The sequence below is a fragment of the Cupressus sempervirens genome, chromosome 1 (assembly GCF_028749045.1).
Source record: "Cupressus sempervirens isolate cs-2001-9-10 chromosome 1, ASM2874904v1, whole genome shotgun sequence".
Classification (NCBI taxonomy): Eukaryota; Viridiplantae; Streptophyta; class Pinopsida; order Cupressales; family Cupressaceae; genus Cupressus; species Cupressus sempervirens.
The window spans coordinates 749,353,614-749,377,170 of NC_143118.1; positions in this window are offsets into that span (position 1 = coordinate 749,353,614).

Genomic DNA, 23,557 nt, shown 5'->3' on the forward strand with positions numbered 1-23,557 from the left:
TGATGATGCCTTGATTAGATGGTTAAAACTTTATGATCATTCCATTTTAAATTTGGTGGGCCCACATAACTTCCTTTTGGTTGCCATGTCATGAATAGTAAAGTTTGAGCAAGTTTTCATACTAATATAGCAACCACTATCTATCTTGAAGAGATATTATGACACAAATTACCAGGTACATTTCCTTTAGTGTAGATCCTTAGTTTGATCTTACATCATACCATTCTGACATGTTTGCATGACCATTAATGACATGTAATCTTTACAGTGCCACTTTTAAGTTTGGTCTTGTCATATTCTCTTTTCATGGGCAGTCACTATTGATAAATTTCATACAACTTCTAATGGCTACAAGGAGACCACCATCGATCTTGGAGAGATTTGATGGCATAGGTAATTCACCTTGAAATATTATTTATTTATTGACTAGGTCTTGCATGCAACCATTCTTTGGTCATCATGTCGCTAGTAGTATAAGGCATGCTATTTCTGTTAGAATCTGAAAAGATTAACAACCCAGAAAACTAGTGCAAAGAGTAAATATCTAAACTATGAATGCAAATGATACAAAATCAAATTAGAAACACAGAGTTAGTCTCCAAGAGAGTAATGCAAATGCTAGAAGCAAAATAGCATTACGAGGATGCAAAAACAAGAGATGCAAATACAAGCCAGGTAGCATGGTTATATAGGCTAGGAAGAGGGAGGAGGTGGCAACACCAACCAATGAGGAGCAACCATCTATCAGACTAAAGATAGAAAAGTATCTTCCCAAGATAGCTAATGGATGCTCACATGTAGGAAGGTGACACCTCAAAACCATTCACCTAATAAGACATGCTTTATTAACCTAAGCGAGATTAGTAAAAGTGTAGGAAAAACCTAGCAAAATAGAAAAAATAAAAACTACACTAACACCCCCCCATAAGCAAAGCTTAGGTGGATGTAGAAATGGGTCCCGACAAGTCAAGCCTAATGAGGTACCCATGTACATAAAATTCCCCCAAAAGAGAGAGAAAAGAGACTCTCCAAAGAAAATTAGGACTCCAAGTGAGAGGAAGAGGCCCCCCCAAAAGATGAAGCATCCTACACCTCCAGTAAAGCTTGCAAATTTTGTCCGGTAGATCCACTTACATCGAACAAGTTTTCTTCTCTTAGGAAAAAGGACAAGATCCCAAGTGTGGTTCCTCATCAAGGAACTATACTCTTCTTGCATAGTTGTATCCCACTCAAAAATACCAGAAGCCTCATGAAAGGACTGTGGATTTGAGGCAATAGCAATGAAGATATGTAGAGCATCCTGGAATTGTGAACGAGTCTGTTTGGTGTCTAATGGATCCCCAACCCAATCACCTGCAAACTGCAAGGTCTGTCTAGCCCAAAGTGGACCAGAAGATGGAGAATATAGAGGAGAATCATCAACCTATAAATGATGACTAGGAGAGGAAGGAGGTGAGTCCTTTGAATCACTCTCTGCATGAGAAGTGGAGGTAGAATACTACTCAAGTGAATCTACCGGACAAAATTTGCAAACTTTGTTGGAGGTGTAGGATGCTTCATCTTTTGGGGGGGCCTCTTCCTCTCACTTGGAGTCGTAATTTTCTTTGGAGAGTCTCTTTTCTCTCTCTTTTGGGGGAATTTTATGTCAACATAGCGACTACTATTGATCTTTGGGAGACTTGGTGGTTAAATATCATTTCAGGAGCTTTAGGAGACTACAGGAATAACCATATAAAATGTTCCTAGAAATGCAAAGGAATATTTTTTTTAAAAATATATTTTTCTCACTTGAAATAAAATGAAGAGGCACCTAACCCAAAAGCTTTTCTAGGGAAATATATTTTTAATGAATAGAATTAGGGTTTTTCTAGGGTTAAGAAAAAATTAGAACACCAAACCCTAATTTTGCAAAAAAAAATTTGGAACATTCACTTTGATATATATTCAAGAAAGGCACAAAGTGAAAACATGACCAACAGGGATGACACCCACAAATCTTCACTACTACAATAATAAAGTTAACTAGTTAAGGTTACAATGTTTGACCATAAAATATGATCTACCCTGTTAAAAGCTTAAGAGATTATTAGGTCTCACCTTGTTAGAGGATTTAACACTTACAACAAAGTAATGACTCTATTATGAGATTTACAAAGATCTGTTAAGACCACTTTGTTAAGAGATTTACCCTAATTCAAGACTATTAAAATTGATTCAGTATTTGACTCTCAATTTGCTCTGTAAAATAATTTTGAGTCTCCTCCTTACCACCTAATCCTCTCCTCTAATCTAATATGCTTGTCTTTCCCTTTCACATCACTACAATGACTACACCACTTGGTATGTTAGATGATAACAAAACTCTTCAATGAATTCTAAATGGATATCAATCCTTTTCTATTAATAAATTCATGTTCGCACATAAACTCTGTTCATTTCCTTCTTTGTTGGTATATGATCTAGGTTAAGATCATCGCTATATAAATATTTTCATTAAAAAAATTCTAGATGATTTCATGTTTTTCCTCTTCATCCTAATTGTCAAATACAAAACATAGGGATTGGTGAACCACAACATGTAAATATTTTGTAACAACCTCTAATAGTATTAAATTTTCTACAACAAACTCATCAAAACTTAAATATTCATTCAAAACCGGCCTGATAATTGTTTATCCTAAAACTCTATTCTATTCCTCACTTTCATGTAAACTTTGCATAGCTCAACCTTTATTGTTCCTTGATGTTTGAAATTGTTGTTGCTCGAACTTCATTGTGCTCAATACATACTAAGTAACTTAGCACATGTATTCTCAAAACTTGCTCAATCGATGATGAATTTTTCAGTCAGTAATGAACTTGGATCGTATACAAAAATAATCTATGACCCAAAAAATTACTCAACTCTTATAGAGATAGGTACATACTTACTTATATACATGACTCAGCCTATATAGAGTAGCTCGGTTGCAATGATGATCGTCTAACTCTGCCTTGTAAATGACTAAGTGGTTGACACTAATAGAAAAAAATGATTAGAGATAGAAAAAAATTTCCTATATGAATCTTAGATTTCCTATATATTTATATTTGTATCTATGTTGTTATTTTGGGTTGCCTTTGGGATAATATTTTTGTATGAGTAGTACAACTTCTTCTAGAGAGCTATTAGGATCCTTGCCTAGGATTTCTGTTATTTATTGTGTGGATTGATTACCCATGTTTTTATCATACATTATCTCCCCTAGATGGTAGAATTCAGAGCTTGACTAGGTCACCACACGATCAAGAGATAGTGACTTCTTACCATTTGGGTCCCCCACGATTTGACAGTACTGGATGTTCATTGATACAGTTGTACCATTATCATTCTTATTCATATGTGGGACTTTCTATTCAATTGATGTATCTATATATCATGTACCTTATATCCTAGGATCCCAAGAGATAATGTATTGTTTATTGTTGTACTTGTATTCGTGATTAGATACCCTATGACATGTGTAGTAGATATGGTTATTTGGGTGTACTTCATTGTACCAATTTTACTTATGTATTTCTTTATGAGATTATGTATATGTTTTCATCATGATTATGGACATTGTAGTTAAGATAATAAAAAAATATTTCTTAAAGATGACTCAATGTGAAGGAACCCATGAGGTATGGAAATTTTAATTGTGATTTCTTATGTGTACTTGATGTATGTGTATTTTTCTTCTACATTTTTATCTTGATGTTGGATAAACTTTAAATAAATCATAAAACATTGTAACATAGTAGATTAGTTTCTCTTGGACTCTTGAGTGGGGTGTTACAAGTACCTAACAAACTTCATAATCATCATAATCATTTACTCAATGTTCTTATTTAGCTTCTTAATTAATTTACACAATCAATTTACTCCAAATTGTTCATTCACTATTTCTGTTATAAAAAACTATTAGTAATAAACCTTAGTTATTACTGAAAATTAACCTAGTTGTTATCGAGTTGCAGTAAACTATAAATAACTTGTAAACTAACTTGAAACAAAACACAAGTATTTTTTTTAATTCAAAGTAACCTAAGGGATCTCATAAAAACTTAAGCATGTTACTACTAGGTTATTGGATAGTTAGGTATTTGGAATACATAAAAACTAGTTCTTCAAGGAAAATTTATGCTCATTTGGGTCATACATACTTTGATTATTTGATGAATGATGATCCATAAAGTTGGTTGATAGAATATTTTATTCTAGTTGATGAATCAACTTATTCAATACTCAAGTTTCCACAACATCAATGAACTAATGGGGACAAAACATTGTGACAAGTTCCTATACAATCTTTTATTAGGGTTTATGTTTTGACACATGGGCTAGGTAATAATAGCTTCTAGGAAAAATGGTTTCCTTGAGGGCCTTGTTGTGTATGGACTAGTATATGATATTACTTTTAATTCCATGACCTAACTTTAGAGAAACATTGCATTCATAATGGTGGGATACCAAGTCCTATTAAATACAGGCTCACAAACTTCAGAGTGGAGATGTAGCATTGTTATTTATATATATTTGGCTCTAACACATATATTTGCTTCCAACATTGTTAGGGAAACCTAGATCCATTATGTTTCCTATAAACATTTTAATGAGCCTGTATGTTCACAATAGGCATTGCATATGCTACTAGTATACTTATTGTGAATTCCATACTATGACTTGGATGTACATATGACTTATTTCAGTGAGACAGTATAACATGAACCCTAGATTTCTATCTACATATTATCTTAATTATGTGCTACCAAGGTCTACTCTATTGCAATATGCATATTTTGAATTTAGTTATTATTAGCTATGCTAGATGATGTGTTTTATTTGATTGAGTTTTCTTCCCTAGTTCCTATTAGGCCATATCTGATTCATCTCTTTGCACTAAATAGCATTATTACATGTCCAAAATTGCATGCATTTGCACACACACACACACACACACACACACACACACACACACACACACACACACACACACACACACACACACACACACACACAGAGATATATATATAACAACAATTATGTTGGATACAATTGATTAATTGTGTATTGTCTTTGATGTTATAAAAATGTCATAACATTATCAATCAATGCATATCAAGGTCAGTCAGGTAGTGAACATAGCTTTCTGTGTCTACCAAGTGTTCCTGTGTTTGCCTAGTTCGAAAGGTAGTGTCTATAGAGTTCACTTAGGCACTAAAGGAAAGTTTATAGAAGATGAGTGTTAACTAATCTCACTTAGCTAATGAAGGAAATGTTGGATGGAACCAATGTTAACTAAGCTCACTCAGCTACCAAAGGAACTTTTCTAATATGCAATGTTAACCAAGTTCACTTGGTTAACACGAGAAAATCATTTTTGAGTTAGTATTTATCGAATAGGGTCAGCTAATGGAGGATTTTCTTATTTTGGCATATTGAGTTTAATTGATTTATCTATTGGTTCTAGCTAACTAAGGAGATGAATATTAATTATTTTTAGTTTTATATGAGCCAACTTGACAATGTGAAAGATATAAATATAAGGTAAAATTATGGGTGAGAATGTGTGAGAGTATGGAAGATTTGATGATGCTAAGAAGAAGAAAATAAGAAGGATAAGAAAAATATCCTTATGGAGAAGAATATATATATTCAATCAGGAAGGTTCAAGCATAAGCTAGAATAGAGATCTGTAATCAATGATTTAGTTGCATCAAAAATTAGGTCATCCCATTTTTAATCTCTAACCATTGTAGTAGTGATCTAAATCTCTTAATAGAGTTGGCTTAACAGCTATTTGTAAATCCTCTAACAAGGTGGCAGTTCTATAGAATGGTCTAAAGACCTTTAACAAGGAAACTCCTAAGAGGATGATTAAATCCTCTAATAGGGTCACACCTAACAGTGTGCTTTGTAACCTTTAACATGGTTGGCTCCTAACAGGGCTCACTTTAGAAGAGTGAAAATAGTAACTAGTTACAATTGGTAATTTTTTCCAAATTGGGTTTTCACATTAAATCTTGGTGTCAAATGTGTTCATACTATTTTTTCATTTCATGTGTTTAAGTTAAAGTAATTGTAATCATAGATAACATCTAAATATTTGCATACTTACTGAGCATACAACATTTTATGTGTGTTTTTCGAGCATCATCAGTATTTAATTTTTAGAGTTTATTTTGTACAAACATCTAAGGGATCTAGGATTTATTTTTGTGGTAACTGATTCACCCATCCTCTCTTAGTTACTCCTCTTATATTTCCAACAACTGGTATCAAATATTTTGGTACTTATAGAGAAGGTTTCAAGGACCTAAGCTAAAGATTAGGATGTCTTAGAGAAGAGAGATTCCCAAGCTGAACAGAGATAATTTTGTAGTATGGTAAGGACTTATGAGGTTACATTTGACTACCATTAGTGATTTAGGTTGTAAATATCTTGATGTTGAATAAAATACTCCCATTGGAACATTATGAGATGAAGATATTCCTGAAAAGAAGAATCATAGCATCATGATGATTGATATTGCATCTGCTCTTGGTTATGTTGAATTTGATGAAGTAAAAGATTGCACAATTTCTCATGAAATGTGGACCAAACTAAAAGACATTTATGGAGGAGATGAAAATGTAAGAAGAGCTAAGGCTGAAAGTCTTAGAGGTCATTTTGGTTAGATTAAAATGAGAGAAGATGAGAACATTGCAAAATATGTGAAAAGAATCAAAGCAAGTGTGAGCACAATCAAAGCATCTGGAGGAGCCATTGAAGAGAAAATAGTTTTAAACAAGGTAGTTAGAACTTTTCTTCCTATTTATGCAATTAGAGTGTCTACTATCCAAGAGATGAGATGTGATCCAAATAATAAAATCTCTTTGGATTATCTAGTTGGAAGATTGACAGCTTTTTGAGTTAGACAACTTTGATAGCAATGTTCCTAGCTCAAAAGGTATTGAGTTTGCATTTGAAGCTAAACTCTCTCTCAAGAAAAAGAGCAAGAAATCAAAGCCTAGTCAATCAAGAAGTGAAGAAAAAGAAATAGAAGAAATCTTAGAGAGTGATCTTGAAGTTGTTGAATCCCTATTTGCAAGAAAGTATTCCAAAGGTAGAGGAAAGTATAAAGGTAAAGTTCCTCTAATCTATTTTTCTTGTAAAGAAGTTGGCCACATTGTTGCAAGGTGTCCAAATAGAGAAAAAAAATATGAAAAGAAAAGAAATAAACACAAAGGCAAGAAGGATTTCAAGAACTACAAGAACTACAAGGATTCTGATAACAATGAAGATGAAATGGTATTTATTGCAATAAAAGATGAATTTGATGATTAAGGAGATAAAATTGCACTTATCTCTCATGTTAGCAAAAATGATACATGGATTATTGATAGTGGATGTTCACATCATATGACTACAGATAAAAAAAAAAATTGAGCACATGAAATATTATGATGGTGGTAGTGTGAGATTTGGAAACAATAAACCTTGTAACATAGAAGGAAAAGTATTATTTCTTTGACAAAGGAACTTATATGTGACAATGCTTATTGGGTTGAAGGATTAAAGCATAATCTACTAAGTGTGGCACAACTGAATAACATTAGATTCAAGGTAGAATTCATGGATGGAAAGTCCAAACTACTAGATGGAAAAGGAAATATGGTTGGATCTGGAAAACAAACAAAAGGTAATCTATTTTATCTTGATCTTAGTGAAACTTCATGTTTTATTGCTCAAGTAGAAGAAAGTTGGTTATGGCACAAAATAATATGTCATGTAAACTTTGATAATCTAGTTAAGATAAGCAAACATAAAAGAGTAAGAGGTTTTCCTAGTTTGAAGAAACCTAATATGGGTCTATGCAAAAATTGCCAAATTGGTAAGATGGGAAAAACTAGTTTCAAAAGCAAGAACTATTAGTCAAAAGAAGTCTTAGAACTTGTGCATACTAACTTATGTGGACCTATTGGAATAGATAGTTATAGTGGAGAAAAAAATTTCATTCATTTTGTTGATGATTATTCTGGAATGATGACTGTAATGTATATAAAAAAAAATGAGAAGCTTTTCAAAAGTTCAAATGGTATCTGGCAAGAGTAGAAAAAGAAACTGGAAAGAAATTGAAATGTTTAAGATTAGATAGAGGTGTTGAATTCATCTCCAATGAATTTAATTATTTCTACATTGAAAGAGGGATTAAAAGACAAGTATTAGCCCCTGGTACACTTCAGCAAAATGGTATAAGCTGAAACAAGAAATAGATCCATTATGGATTGTGCAAGAACATTGATGATTGAAAAGAATCTTGCAATCAAATACTGGAAGGAATCTATCAGCACTATAGCTCATACCTTTAATAGAGCACAACTAAGGAACGACTCAAATCAAACTCCCTATGAACTATGGAATGGCTATAAACCTCATGTAAGTTACTTGAAAGTATTTGGTAGCAAATGTTATATCTTAAAAGAATCTAGAAAAGGAAAATTTAATGTCAAAGGTGATGAAGGCATATTTCTAAGATACTCCTACAGAAGTAAATCATACAAATGGTTGAATTTATCTACTCATAAAATCATAGAAAGTGCACATGTGAGAATAGATGAGTTTGCAAAAAAAAGTGAAGAAGAAAGCAATAAAGAGCCAAAGGATTATATAATATTTTTCTACTATGAACCTGATACCCTACCAAATCTATCTAAGAGAAAGGAGGCTTCACCTCTTGAGTCCCCAAAATGTCCAATAATTACTGAGTTGAAAACAGTGCAACCCAAGTCACATTCTAAAGGACCTAAGTCACAGTCAAAGGCTATCAAGCTGGTTCAAACTGAGTCTAACGAACCCAAGTCACAGATAGTGGGATCCAAGCTAGATACTCAAGTTCATGATGAAAATAGTGGAACTCATTCCAAATCCCAAGAACCTATGTTAGCAAGATATGTCAAAAAGCATCATGCACCTGATCAGATCATTGGAGACAAATTTGATGGAACAATGACAAGAAGCAAATTAAAAGGTACATGTTTACTTGCTGAATATGAACCTAGAAATGTTAAAGATGCTCTGAAAAATGAAAGTTGGGTTGAAGAAATGAATGAACAAATAGAAAAAATAGAGAAGAAGAAAACCTAGACTCTTGTTCCTAGACCCAAGGATAAAAATGTAATTGGCACAAAGTGGGTGTTTAAAAAAAAGCTGAATGAAGATGGAAAAGTTTCTAGAAACAAAGAAAGATTGGTGTGTAAAGGTTATTCTCAAGAAGAAGGTATTGACTATGGTGAAATTTTTTCTCTTGTTATAAGATTAGAATGTGTTAGAACTCTACTAGCATATGCAGCACATAGAGGATTTAAAGTGTATCAAATGGATGTTAAATCTACATTCTTGAATGGAGTTCTTGATGAGGAAGTCTATATTGAACAACTAGAAGGTTTTGTAGATCCTAACAAAAGGGACATGGTCTACAAATTATACAAGAAATTATATGGTCTCAAGAAAGCTCCCAGAGCTTGGTATGAAAGACTTCATAATTACTTGATACGGATTGGCTTTCAAAGAATAATTGATAATAATAATATGTATATCAAAGAAGAACTAGACAAGAAGATTGTTTTGGAAGAAATATTTGTTGATGATACATTATTCATAGGAAATGATGACTTGTGCAAAGCATTTTTAGAATAAATGAGTAAACAATTTGAGATGTCTATGTTTGGTGAGATAAAATTCTTTATTGGATTGCAGATTTAGCATAACAAAAATGGCATATACATTACTTAATCTAAGTACATCAAGGAGATACTAAAGAAATTTGGAATGGAAGATTCAAAACCAATTGGAACCCCTATGTCTACTAGACATAAGCTTTCCAAAAATGATGATTCAAAAGAGGTAGATCAAACCACATACAGATCAATGATTGAAAAATTGTAGTATGTAGTGCATACAAGGCTTGATATTACATTAATAGTTGGTATGGTGGCAAGATTCTCAGCAAATCCTAGAGAAAATCACATGATGGAAATCAATAGAATTATGATATATCTTAAAGGTTTTGAAGCCTATGGCTTTTGGTACAAACTTGGAAGCAATTTGGACTCAAAGGTATGCACTAATGTTGATTAGGCAAGAAGTCTTGATGACAAGAAAAGCACGAGTGGAGGATCATTCTTTCTTGGTAAAAGACTAGTGTCTTGGACAAGCAAGAAATGAAATTGTATCTCTTAGTCCACAATAGACGCAGAATATGTGACCGCATCAGTTAATTGTTCTAACATTGTTTGGTTCAAACAACTATTGGAAGGAATGAAGACAAAAATCAAGGATCCAATAGTAATATACTATGATAACACTAATGCAATCAATATATCAAAGAATATAGAACGAAGCACATTTCTATAAAATATCGCTTCTTAAGAGAATTGGTGCAAGATAAAGAAGTTAGATTAGAATATGTGAACACAAAAGAACATGTTGTAGACATATTCACCAAGTCATTACCTAAGGATGCATTTATGTATCTAAGAGGTAAGCTAGGTTTCATTCCCCTATTCGAATCTCACTAAATGAAGTTTAGTGATGCATCAACCAGAACATGTTGAAGATCAATCAGTTGGTGCAGTATTGACAAGGGCATATTGCAAATGAATCAATACTTAAGGTACATTGATATTAACAAAGTTGTTTTCTTTTGCATGTGTTTTCAAAGAGGGAGAAGGTTACCGTCACATCTCATAAGAAATTTTAATTATAAAGAAGGAGAACTTTTTTGTAAGAGGGAGATGTGTGTTATCATATAGATATCAAAGAGGGAGAATGAACTTGGTAGAAGTTGTTGCAGATAGAAGTTTTCTAACAAAGGGAGAAACTAAAGGTAGAAAGAGTTCATACTGATAGAGAAAGTTATCATAGATGTGAATCAAAATGAAACTAAGGATATATTCCTTATTTTATCCTTGTTTCAAAAATTACATTGTGTTATTACATTTTTTGTTGCCATCAATGCCAAAGAGGGAGATTGTTGGATATAATTGATTAATTGCATATTTTCTTCAATGTTACAAAAATTTCATATCATTATCAGTTAGTGCATGCTAAGCTCACTCAAGCACTAAAGAAAATTTTTTGTGTCTATCGAGTGTTCCTATTTTTACCTAGTTCAGAAGGTAGTGTTTACCAAGTTCACTCGAGTGCCAAAGGAAAGTTTATAGAAGATGAGTGTTAACTGAGCTCACTAGGTTAATGAAGGAAATTTTGGACAGAACTAGTGTTAATTGAGCTCACTTGGTTAACAAAGAAACTTTGCAAATATGTAGTGTTAACCAAGTTCACTAAGTTAAGATAAGAAAATCATTTTTGAATTAGTGTCTACCGAGCAGGGTTGGCTAACAAAGGATTTTCTTGTGTTGGCATATTAAGTTTAATCTATATATCTAATGGTTCTCACCAACTAAGGAGATGAATATTAATTATTCTAATTTGTATATGAGTTGACTTGATAATGTGAAAGATATAAATATAAGGTAAAATTTTGGGTTAGAATGTGTGAGAGTATGGAAGATTTGATGATGCTAAGAAGAAGTGAATCGGATGGATAAGAAGAATATCCTTGTGCAGAAAAAGAGATATATTCGATTAGGAAGGATCAAGTATAAGCTAGAATAGAGATTATTAATTAGTAATTTAGTTGCATCAAAAATTAGTTCATCTCATTGTTACTCTCTAACCATTGTAGCAGTGATCTAAATCTCTTAACAAAGTTGGCTTAACAGCTATTTGTAAATCCTCTAACAAGGTGGAAATTCTATTGAATTTTCTAAAGACCTCTAACAAGGCCACTCCTAATAGGGTGATTAAATCCTCTAATAGGGTCACACCTAACAGTGTGTTTTGTAACCTTTTATAGGGTTGGCTCCTAATAGGGCTCACTTCAAAAGAGTGAAAACAATAACTAGTTGCAATTGCTAGTTTTTCCCAAATTGGATTTCCATGCTAAATCCTAGTGTCAAATGTATTCATGCTATTTTTTCCTTTCATGTGTTTAATTTAAAGTAATGATAATCATAGATAACATCTAAATATTTTCATATTTAGCGAGCATATTCAGTATTTACTGAGTTACAACATTTTATGTGTGTTTGCCAAGCATCATCAATATTTAGTTTTTAGAGTTTATTTTGTACTAATATCTAAGGGATCTGGGATTTATTTTTGTGGTAATTGATTCACCACTCCCCTCTCAATTACTCCTCTTATATTTCCAACAAATTGGTGTCCTTTAATCCTTGTCTTTTGTATTAGGATATGTGGTAATCAAGTTTCATGTATGTTCAACATTATTGACTAGTGATAATTAAGAAAGAAAAGGAAACAATTATTATTCCAATAGCCAATCACATGGCATTCTCTTCTACACCATCAATTTTCTACTACTTAATTATTTACCAATATTTTAACATTCTTATTTTCTTACTAACATCCTATATTACCCTATTGACCATTATTTTACTTATATCATTTATACCCATATTCATTAACAAATTGTTGCTCTAATTGATCCTAAATATATTTATTTAAGTTGTAACAGATCCAATGATCTTTACTACCTATTGTATTGTATCTCCTTTCTATTCAGTGTTAATTTTCTCAATTGAGAAAAATATATGTATATCTTAGCCTTCTATAAAATTACTTGTATAATAATGCATATTCAAATTTTAGGCACCAATCATTATACATTGGATATTCCATATACATTCCTACCTTAATGACTTCCTAACCACATACTTCTAACAATTTATTAATTGAAATATATACACTCACTTTAAATTGATTAGGTTTTATCTATGCTCAACTATCTACTATGTCATAGTAATAAAAGAAATCCATTAACCTAACTTCTAACACCCATATTATTCACTAAATTTACAAATAATATTCTAATAGATTTCCTAACATACTTATTTGTTACACACTAATCCCTAAACTTACCATACTAACTTACTTATTAACTTCCTTATACTAAAATTTCCCAACTTATTAACCATTTTCCTAACTTAACATACTAACTCCCTAGCCCTTCTTGTCCTCTCGTGACCAAGCACACACTTTTTCTTTCCTTCCTCTAGAGTTATGTACCTCATAAGCCCATGCACTACACCCCAAAAGGCCAAGATCTGACATATGTTCTTAGTTTCTAAACCCACTTTCCTAAAGAAATGTGCCCACTTTGCTAGCCCTTACACTAAATCTTCTCCTTGGCTCACGTGTCATATGAGCTATCATTTTTCTTTACTACGAGTTTTAAGGGTTTAGGATCAAGGGATGTCACCAACCCTAAGGCCCTCTAAATTGTTTTATATATAATTTCTCATTTTTTTTAATTTTTTTTAATTTCAAAATCTCTTCTCTCTCTTAGAGACATGGGTCAATTGCCTTAGGAAGTCATGTAGGGTCATGAAGTATTGTATGTATTTTGGATGTGTGTGTCAAATAAAGTACTTTTTCTTTTCTTTTTGAACCATATGTATTTTATGTCACTTTCTTTCCTATGCACATGACTCATGAGAGTTTTCGTACTCATATTTTTTTGAACTAGGTGATCCCTAGGTTTCACTTTCTAAGATTTTAATTATTTTATTGACTTTTATGAGAAAAGATGTTGGGGAATATTCTAGTTGAATATTATAATGGACTATATTAGATAGTGGGATATTTTCCCACTTCTCATACAAAATCCAAAGAGTTTGATATGCATTTTCAGGTTAGTTTGCTTATGCATTTCCTTTTTGGTGCTATGATTCCAGCTTTAGTCTATTTTCTCTATTCCAATAGTGTGACATGAAAATTAAATGATGGTTAGTTTTATGTGTACATTAAAATCTATTAAAATCACTTGAAATCATAGGAATGTAACACTTGAAACTTAAAAATTTGTTCATACAAGTCACTTGCTACACTACATCAATTTTATATCTTCATTTGGAACAAATCAATTATTACATCTACAAACTCAATACTTAGGATGGAACTTCAAATGAAATTTCTTATTGAACTAAATTTATTATTGAAATTATTTACATGAATAATCATATTTTAAATGCACTCTCTTGTAGTATTTCATGATCAAAACAATGAACATGTTTCACCTATGCTTAATCAATCATGTGAACATAAGAACAAGGATATATCTATTTGAAAGATTATTTTATATTTTGACTATATCATCAACCATTCATCTTTTCATCTCCTTACCTAAGGATACCCAACACTAAATATTGATACAATTACATCTCCTAAAAAACATCCCAATCTACTGACATGAACTCATGCATGATAAGATTTTAAAACAAGATGGAGATCCTTCTTGCAAGCGCATCATATAACTACAAGATACCACACCAATGCATTGATCAATCCAAGATTTTTCCCTTTGCTCCCTTAAGCACAAAATATTCAATGCAGCACAACAAACAACAAGGACCATGGATACTCTCCTCCCAACCATAGGCCTCCAAGGAGACCACCCCCAAGTTAGGGGAACAAGGTTCAAACTAGGTATCATATCCACTCTTGTAAATGCATATACATCACATTGTAACACTTGAACAATTCTTATCCCAAGTATTTTCAAAATGGTTCACAAATGAAACCATGAATATAGGGTGAAGGTGTGCTCTTCAAATAGGAGACTTTCCATATCAAACTATATTTACAATAAACATTTTCCATGCCCTTTCATGGATTTCACAAATCTAGAATTTCCATGCCCTTTCAGGGCTTTCACAATCATCCTCCAAACACGCTACCATCAGCTATAACTTCCTTGGAGCTCATACTAAATAAACTCCCCCCCTCCACCATACTTCCCTTCTCATCCCCAAAGCAAGATATGAATGATTATGGCATACAATGGAGCCCATACTCCAAGGTTCTCAACTACATTTTCATGCCCAACTAACCCCTTCACCATGGACTTCTCTTCCCTTACCAAAGGGTGAGTAAAGACTTCACACCCATACAAAACACCCATTTCAAAAGATAAGGAAAAATGAGAAGAAATAGATAATGCAACCAAACTTCATGCACATCACAACACAACACAATGCAACTACTTACAACATGAAATCACACTCCTTAATTCTTATGAATACAACACCATTATACCAATTTCAACAAGAGTAGCTACATGGAAAGAAGCACTAACATTGAATCTTTTTGCAAAATGGTAATGAAGGTTGTATAACAACTTCCTCCAAGCTTCCAAACCCTAAGAGTCTCTAAAGTTAGAGAGAGAGTAGATAACCCACTAATTTGATCACAAGTCCTCTAAAAAGGATCCCAAAACCCTCGTGATCTAAAAATGATCATAACATAAGCTTCATTTACTTACATCATTGTCTCCTTCTAAAAATGTAGCCTTACCAACTAAGAGGGTGTGGAAGGAGTCATGTGACACTCCTAGTTTCGAAATTCTTCAAAAGTGACTTGTTTAGAGGGTCTCCAAGGTTATCTAGACCTATTAAAGGTTAAATTTAGACCCCCAACCCATACTACTATCATGTGACCACTTATTTTTCACCAAAATGCCCCCTAGAACCACTTTTTGATCCTCAAAAGTCACTAGGAAGTTGAAATTCGAATTTCAATTAGATGGAGACTTCTCATAACATTTTTCCATGTGAGGTTCACTTGGGTAATACATTGGGGTTAGGTTTAGGTTAGGTTATTACTTGTCAAACCCTAAATGACGTGTCATCTCCACATGGACAATACAAGTGTCAAGTGATACATTAAAACACATTACGATTCATGAAATTAAATCCATCACCCACATACAATTCACATTTATGAATGAAAAACACATTACAATGAGGTTTCAAATCTTCCAAAGATTCAAGCTTGGCTTAACCATGTTCACATAAGTCTAAGCCTTGATTCCCTAGTTTACATCCATGGTTAATTTCCTGCACACTGAACTTGAGCATTAATAGTCCAATGAAAATCATATTAAAATACATGGATATATGTGCATGGAAATTCAATATTGCATAATTCACATTAATTATCATATTTATTAATCACATTTAACTTTCCTTTTTCTAATTATTTCATATAAAACATTCAAAACATTAAATATCAAATTGTGCATATCAACATTAATATTTACCTAATATGACCAAATTAACATTCTTAATAACCTCATAATATATTTTCTATCATAGTGATGAAATATTGAATTCATGACTATTGAGTCACCATGCATGTGAATTAGGTCATAGTGCATATCACAATCTATCCTTTACCACTATTTTTCCACTTAATCATTACAATTTGACAAATTCAATCATTTCTACAATTCAATTTCTATGGAATCATTAAATATATCAATTAGGTCCTAATGTGCAGGCATAAGTGTGAATCATCAAAATGTAGATATTAAAATAACATAACCCTATAGTCTCAAAAGTGTATCAAAACATCAAATAATAAGTATCATAATGCAAATATGTCATCTATGCTATGGTGGATCGAGAAAGGCTCACAAATGTGGAGACCTTGTAAAGGGAAAAACCACCCAGGATTGAAAACTCAAAAAAAAAAATTCTTCTAAAGTGAGCTCTGCTAGGAGCCTACCTTTTTAAAGGTGTTAAACATACACATTATTAAAAGTGACCTTGTTAGAGGATTTACACTAAAAAATCATCTAGACCTTATCACTCCTTGATTCTCTCTAAAGAGTGGTCTACTCTAAAGGACTTATAAACACCACTAATAGATGTTAGCATATATGATTTCATAGGCTTTTTTAGGTCCACTCAATTTATGAGATTTTTCTGCTCTAATGATTAGAAAGAAACAATACAAATTGACCTGTTAGGTTTAGAATGTTACCTTTCTTTTTCAGATCTCCTTTCTACTTGATCTATTGTTTATCTCTATCCTCTAATCCCCTAGTCTGGGGTTTGAGTATTTTTTGGGACTCTACCTAGAGTCTGGGTCAATCCTTGGCCCTTTAGTTGAGAAGCCCATGTGCTATAATTGAGGATTTTGGAGATAAAGGTGATTTATGCGTGAAAGAGTGCACATGTGCACATGTGCACCTCTCTGAGGTGCGCTAGTGCGCATGCACTTTCCTTTAGGGGTGCACTCCTATGTACATGTGCAAGTACACACATCCAATAGGTGTGTATGACCCTAGGTCTATAAATACCTAGGGTCATCACCCTCCCCTTCACTCATTATCTCCTTCAAAGCATCAACAAGTGCACCTATACAACTTAAGATGTGTGTCAAATATCTCCAACCTACACACACAATACTAAGTCAACAAAATAAAGGTGTGCATATGTGCACCTATCCAAGGTGTACATGTGTGCACCTTTATTCACAAACCTAAAAGGAGACTTAAAAACAAAACCCCTAAGTAAAGTTGCACACATGTGCATCGATCCAAGGAGTGCATGTGTGCATCTTTTGAAAACAAAACACCTAAAAACATTGGCAATGGTGCACAGATGTGCACCTTAGCAAGGTATGCATCTACAAACTATTTCTCTCCCCTAATACTAGATTGTATAAGGGTGCACACATGCATAGCCCATCAAGGTATATATGTGCATGTGCACACCCTTAACCTAGAAAAGTTGACTAAGTCCCCCCTAAGAAAAAGGACATATGCCATGTGTGTAGCAGCAAACATGCACATGTGAGCACTCCACAAGGGTGTGCACCTATGCATGTGTGCACATGTATGCACTCCACAAGGGTGTGCACCTACGCATGTGTACACGTCATAAGGGTGTACACCTATGCATGTGTGCACTCCACAAGGGTGCGTACCTATGTACTTAATAACATTTTAAAGGTTATTTAGTTAACCTATCAAGGTGTGCAAGGTATGCTAAACTACAAATCAGAGTGAAAAAGAGGGTTTGAGTGGTTTTTCTAGGGTTTAGGGTTCTTAGTCTAGTTTTTTGGCAATTAGGGCTTTTTTAGGGTTTAATTTTCACCCCTCTTGACTAATATGTTTATGTTTTGTGTAGATAAAATGGCTTCCTCCTCATCCTCACTCATAGAGAAGATTTCTTCAAAACTAGTTGTCTTCAAGTTTCAAGGTCCACCAAAGAAATCATGCTTCAAAGATGGACATTAAAAATCAAAGATACAAAATTGGGGCATATAGACTGGAACACATTCTTAGTACTTTACAACAACCCTAAGGAGAGGTCCCTAAGGGTCTCAGCACTTATCAGATCAGGCTTTTTTAATGTGGCCTCACATCTCATTAGTGCAATCTTTGGATTTTTTCATGGCCTTGGCAGAGAACTATGTGTCAGACAAAAGATTTGTGAAGAGCATAATAGGGGAGATAATCCTAGACTCAAGACCAAGGAACATTGAGAAAGTCTTCCATCTCCCAAGAGTGGATAAAAATGTTAAGATTACTTATCATCAAGCAAAAAGATGGTACAGGGATAATGAGAAAAAGGCTACAAAATTCATACAATCATCATTGTTGATTGATAGTATGTCAGTGGGATGTAGAGCAAGCAAGGTAGACATAACTAGAGGATACATGAAGTATGACATCAAATACTCCATTGTGCTTTTGAGTAGGGTCATGGGTCTACTGGTAGCTAAGCACCTAAACATTTGGATGATACATTTCATTGAGATTATTACAATAGCTAAACTACTAATTAATTGGGCTACAATACCAAGTGAAAACTTAGATGAGCAATTGGTAGGAGTCAAAGCCAACCCCAAGTTTTATATGACATCATACTTGGTGTATTTATAATGGAAGGACTACTAACTAACTAGGACTATTCATGAGGGGAAGCATGCAAGATGCTAATGCCTGGCCTTATGTGGTATACCCCCAACTGGTAAAGAAGAAGCTCTTGGATCAAAGCAAAGAATACAAAATAGTGAATGATGTCTTCATTTTTTAATCATCTAGTTCATTGAGGGTGATTATGCCAAGAGGATGTCAGTAGAGGTAGCAGCAAAGATTGCAGAGATAGGCACCTACTACACCGGTTCAAGACATTCACCTACCTAAGGGTAGTGGGTACAACTGTGAATCTAAAGAAACTCCTAAGATATCCATTGGATAGGCTCATTTTACTAAAGATTATGAGATAGCTCACATCTGCATATGACAAAGTGAGGAAACAACATAATAAGATTTGGGTATAGCCCATCACTATAGGTCCATTTGAAGTTAAGTGAAAACAAGATATCATGACCTTTGATGTAGAATGAGATCAATATCCCTTGGAGGACTTCAACTCCACTCATCCATATTTTGAAAATATTGATAGAGTTCAACATTTGGCAAGAAAATAGTTTGTGCATGAAGATGTAATAGAAGATTATTAGATGCACGTGATAGATGACTATGATATCTGAATAAGGAATTATTGTAGGATGACTCTATAATTGGCAAGAAGCTCTTTAAACATAAAGATCCCACTAAAGGTTGTCCAACAAGACACTCAAGATATCTTGGATCCCTTGTATACATCATGATAAAATATTTGATAGGGCAATCATGAATGCAAAGATTGATAGGGAAGAGAATAAAGATATTAATCATAGGGATAGGGATATCATCCAATTGATAAGATAATGGATCAAAAAGAATTTTAAGTTGGATTTGGTTCCTTGGGAAATAATATTTTAGCCTACAACATGCTTAATTAAGGGTAAAGGTGTAAAAGTAATAATACTAACTTTTCTTATGTAATCTCCAATCAGGCCGAAAATGATATATAAGCATGACATGGAAGTTGGTTGCTTTAGGGTAGACAAAGGGGAAAAAAAGAGGAAAAGAGATTCTCCTAAGCAAGCTAAGCCCAAAGCTAAACAACCTCAAGCTCAAGAAGTGACATAGGTGCTTGAGACCATAGAGCCTCAAAATAAAGAAGTTTCTCAAGCTCAAGATATTACACAAGTACCTTTGCAAGAACAAGAACTAGAACAAGAGAAAGAACATGAACAAGAAAAAACTAGAGTAGGAAGCACAGGAGATATCCTTGCCTGCACAAGAGGAAGAAACCTCTCCTTCACCTACTAAGAAAGCTAGGGTTGGACCTACTATCAAAAGGAATCAAAGGTAGAAGATACAAAGAAAGGTTATACCTATTCCTCAAGTCCCTAAAATCATCCCTGAGGTAGATGAATAAGATGAAGAAGATGAAGAAGAAAATCTCCTATTGAATCAAAGGACACACTTGGAAAGGACTATCCAAGAAGAGAGAAGGAAAAGTTCCACCATTACACCACCATCTATTCATAGACAACCTATTAAGGTTACAACTTTAGAGGATGAGAAGCAATAGTGGATGGCTGAACAAGAGGGGCAAGGAAAAAATATTTTCAATATGTCTAATTTCAACTTTATGCCAGTAGGAACTAAAATGGTGGGTGATAAAATATGAGATACACCCATGAACCAACATTTGGGAGAGGATTGGAATCAAATGCCACCTCTACCACAAGGATCTTTGGGTACCTCACCACCATCATTTTAGGATTTGTCATTTTTGGAGAAAGAATAAACTACTCCTTTCCCTCCTATCACCAAAGAAGAGAGAGTGGTGCATGAAGAAGAGTCAGAATAGGGACCAGCTAATGAAGTATCCAAGGAAGGATAGATACCTGAAGAACCTCAAAAAACTTCTCAAGATACAAAGGCATGGACTTTAGATAAAATAGATATAGGGATACCAAATGTAGATCTATCTCTGAAGTAGAAGACTATAGAAATAAGGGATAAGGGAAAAGGGCCTACTAGGAAAACCTCCTCTTCAAAAAAATACTTAACTCCTATGGATATTGCACCAACCTAGTTGAAGATGGAAGTTATGGTCTGATGAAAGTGACAAAAAAACTTAAATGAAGAGGAGATTTTGGATGCGCTAGTAGAAGCCATCAAGAGGCCTAAGCCATCTATGGGTGATGTGCAACAATTGACCTTCATTATGAAAAATAGAGATCATGACCTACTTTCTCATATAGCCATACCTCCTCCACGTGCTAAAACCAAAGATTTGACTCCTAAGGATTATCAGATTAAAGAAATCCTATTAGGAAAGCCCATAGTAGATATAGCAAAAGTAATGATCACTACAAGTGTCAAGGAGGTATTCAAGCATTTAGATGTAAATGAGAATGAGTTGATAAAGCTATGCAAAGAGAATGAGATTCTAAGAGGCTATCTACATGGAACTGTAGGCCCATTGGACTAAGATCACCCAGAGATTACTCTCATTGCGATATTAGAAAGGAAAGATAAGGGGGGTGTCCAAGTTGATTCATTTTTGGGAGCATGTTAGCAATGCTGTGACATTTTTGAGTAGAAAGATGTAGAGGTAATCAAGGTTAATTGAAACTTTTTGCATAATGTTCAGTCTAGTGTAGAGAAACTTGTATCTATAGTAGACCAGGATTTTGGGCTCATGGGTGAGTTGCATACCTAGAGAAAGGATCTTCAAGCACTTCAAACAATAAAAGGTCAGACGTATCATACACACATAGAAGTGTATACAATAGATGAGATTGATAAACTAGAGGATTGGATTGAGAAAATGGGTACTAGAAACAAGGTCATTGAAAATATTCATCAAGATATTCAAAAGTTAAAAGACTAGTCTCAAGAAAAAATTTTGGATGCAAATAGGTATTACAATTCTATTTCTCTGGAATTTTTTGAAGATGAGTCAAAGACAAAGCTCAAGTCAATACAAGTATTAGTTGAACAATTCTAAAGAACTTTCAAGGATGCTTCGTCTGATGAAGATATTAGGAAAGCATTCAAGATTGAAGAAGTATTGTTGAAACTTGATAGAAAACTTGAAAACTTTGTAGAAACTTGAATGGATGTCAATAATTATCAGCAAATAGTCAGGCATAAATATGAGGCAATAGATTTACTAGAAGATTCCCAAATGATGGAGATTATAGAGAAATTCAAGACCAAACATCTAGACATTGCTTTGGTATAAAGGGGAAGAAAACCTAGAAGCTAGAAATTCAGTTTTGACACTTGGGAAAATTTTAGATTTTTGAACTTGCCACTAAGGTGCACTACTCCAAAGGTGTTTCAAAAATTTTGAAGAAGTCAGAGGTGTGCCGATGATTAACTAGTAGTTCCAAATTTAGAGCTCTCCATGCATCGAAAATGCATTCTGATAGTAGTTTAACTTCTAGAAACATTTAGAGAAGGCCAAGCTTCCATTTTTATAGCTTCTAGTGACTCCCAGATCCTCTTAAAGCTTTCTTCTTCTTATCTACTACTTCTTTTCTTTGTTTCAAGACATGTAAAGGCTCATGCACCCATTAATTGATATAAACAAGGGTGGAGTCCTAATTAGCACCATTTAGAGAGTCAATTTGTACATAATTAGATTTTTTTAATTATTTTTAAGAATATATTTGCATGAAGAGATCTCTTACTCTCAACAAAAATTGAGGAGATGATTTCTTATAAATTGAGGAATGTAACATATATTCTAGGTCATTATTTTGATGCAATAATATATGTTATTGGTTCTCACATTCTAAGTGTAGTTATTCTTTTTGGAGTGTGTTATCTTTTTTGAATTCTTGTTCATGATAATAATGGAGCAAATTGTTTTGTTGTGTTGATTTTATTGTGTGATCTTTTAGTTTTGGTATTTTTCACGTGTTGACAAATTTTGCTAACGTACCGAGTTGGAGAAGAGATCACCCTATTGTTCCTACATAGCTTCTCATCTTGCATGAGTGCACTTTTTATGGTCTTGTGATTTGATAAGACATGAAACATCTTTCAATTTTACCAAGTTTCCATTGATGATTGCATCAGTGGATTTGAGGAAGTACTGCTACTAATTTTATTAGTTTCCTACCCAATCTTTTCAACAATTTAACTCACCGATGTGTTGTTACCATGGTTTATGTCTGTTAGGAATTTCTCTTTCATGTTATTTTCTTTCATCTCTAATTACCTTATCTTCATTATTATTTTTACTAATTCTTGGTTAAATTAGGAATCCATATAGTTGCATTGTTAGATTGCATTCATTAAAAAAATAGAAAATACCAAAAACATCTCTTTATGTGGTTAATTTTGAAACAACAAGAAGATTGATCATCTTATCCAAAATTGGTTTGAACCAGCAAAGGCCTCCTTGTGAACAAACACATTTATCTTCAACTGAATGGATTCCAATAGGTCACGAGATTGCCCAAAATGTTGGAGTTGATCCCAGATTAGCTTTTCAATAGAGGAGTTCAAAAGGAATCCTATCATTAAGCATCATACAAAATGATAGCTCAACAAGTCTTCTCTCTACTTGGTTCACTTAGCTCTTCTTTCTTCTTCAAATTTTCACTTTCATCTCCTTCTTTAACATTCAATCAATATCCAACTAGTAACCAAAAAATTTCTCAACTAATCCTTAAATACTAGTCTCTGTGGTTCAAGATTCTTCTAATTATTGTCACTTAACCATAATCATTGATCTCAAATTCATTGTATTTAGTCACTT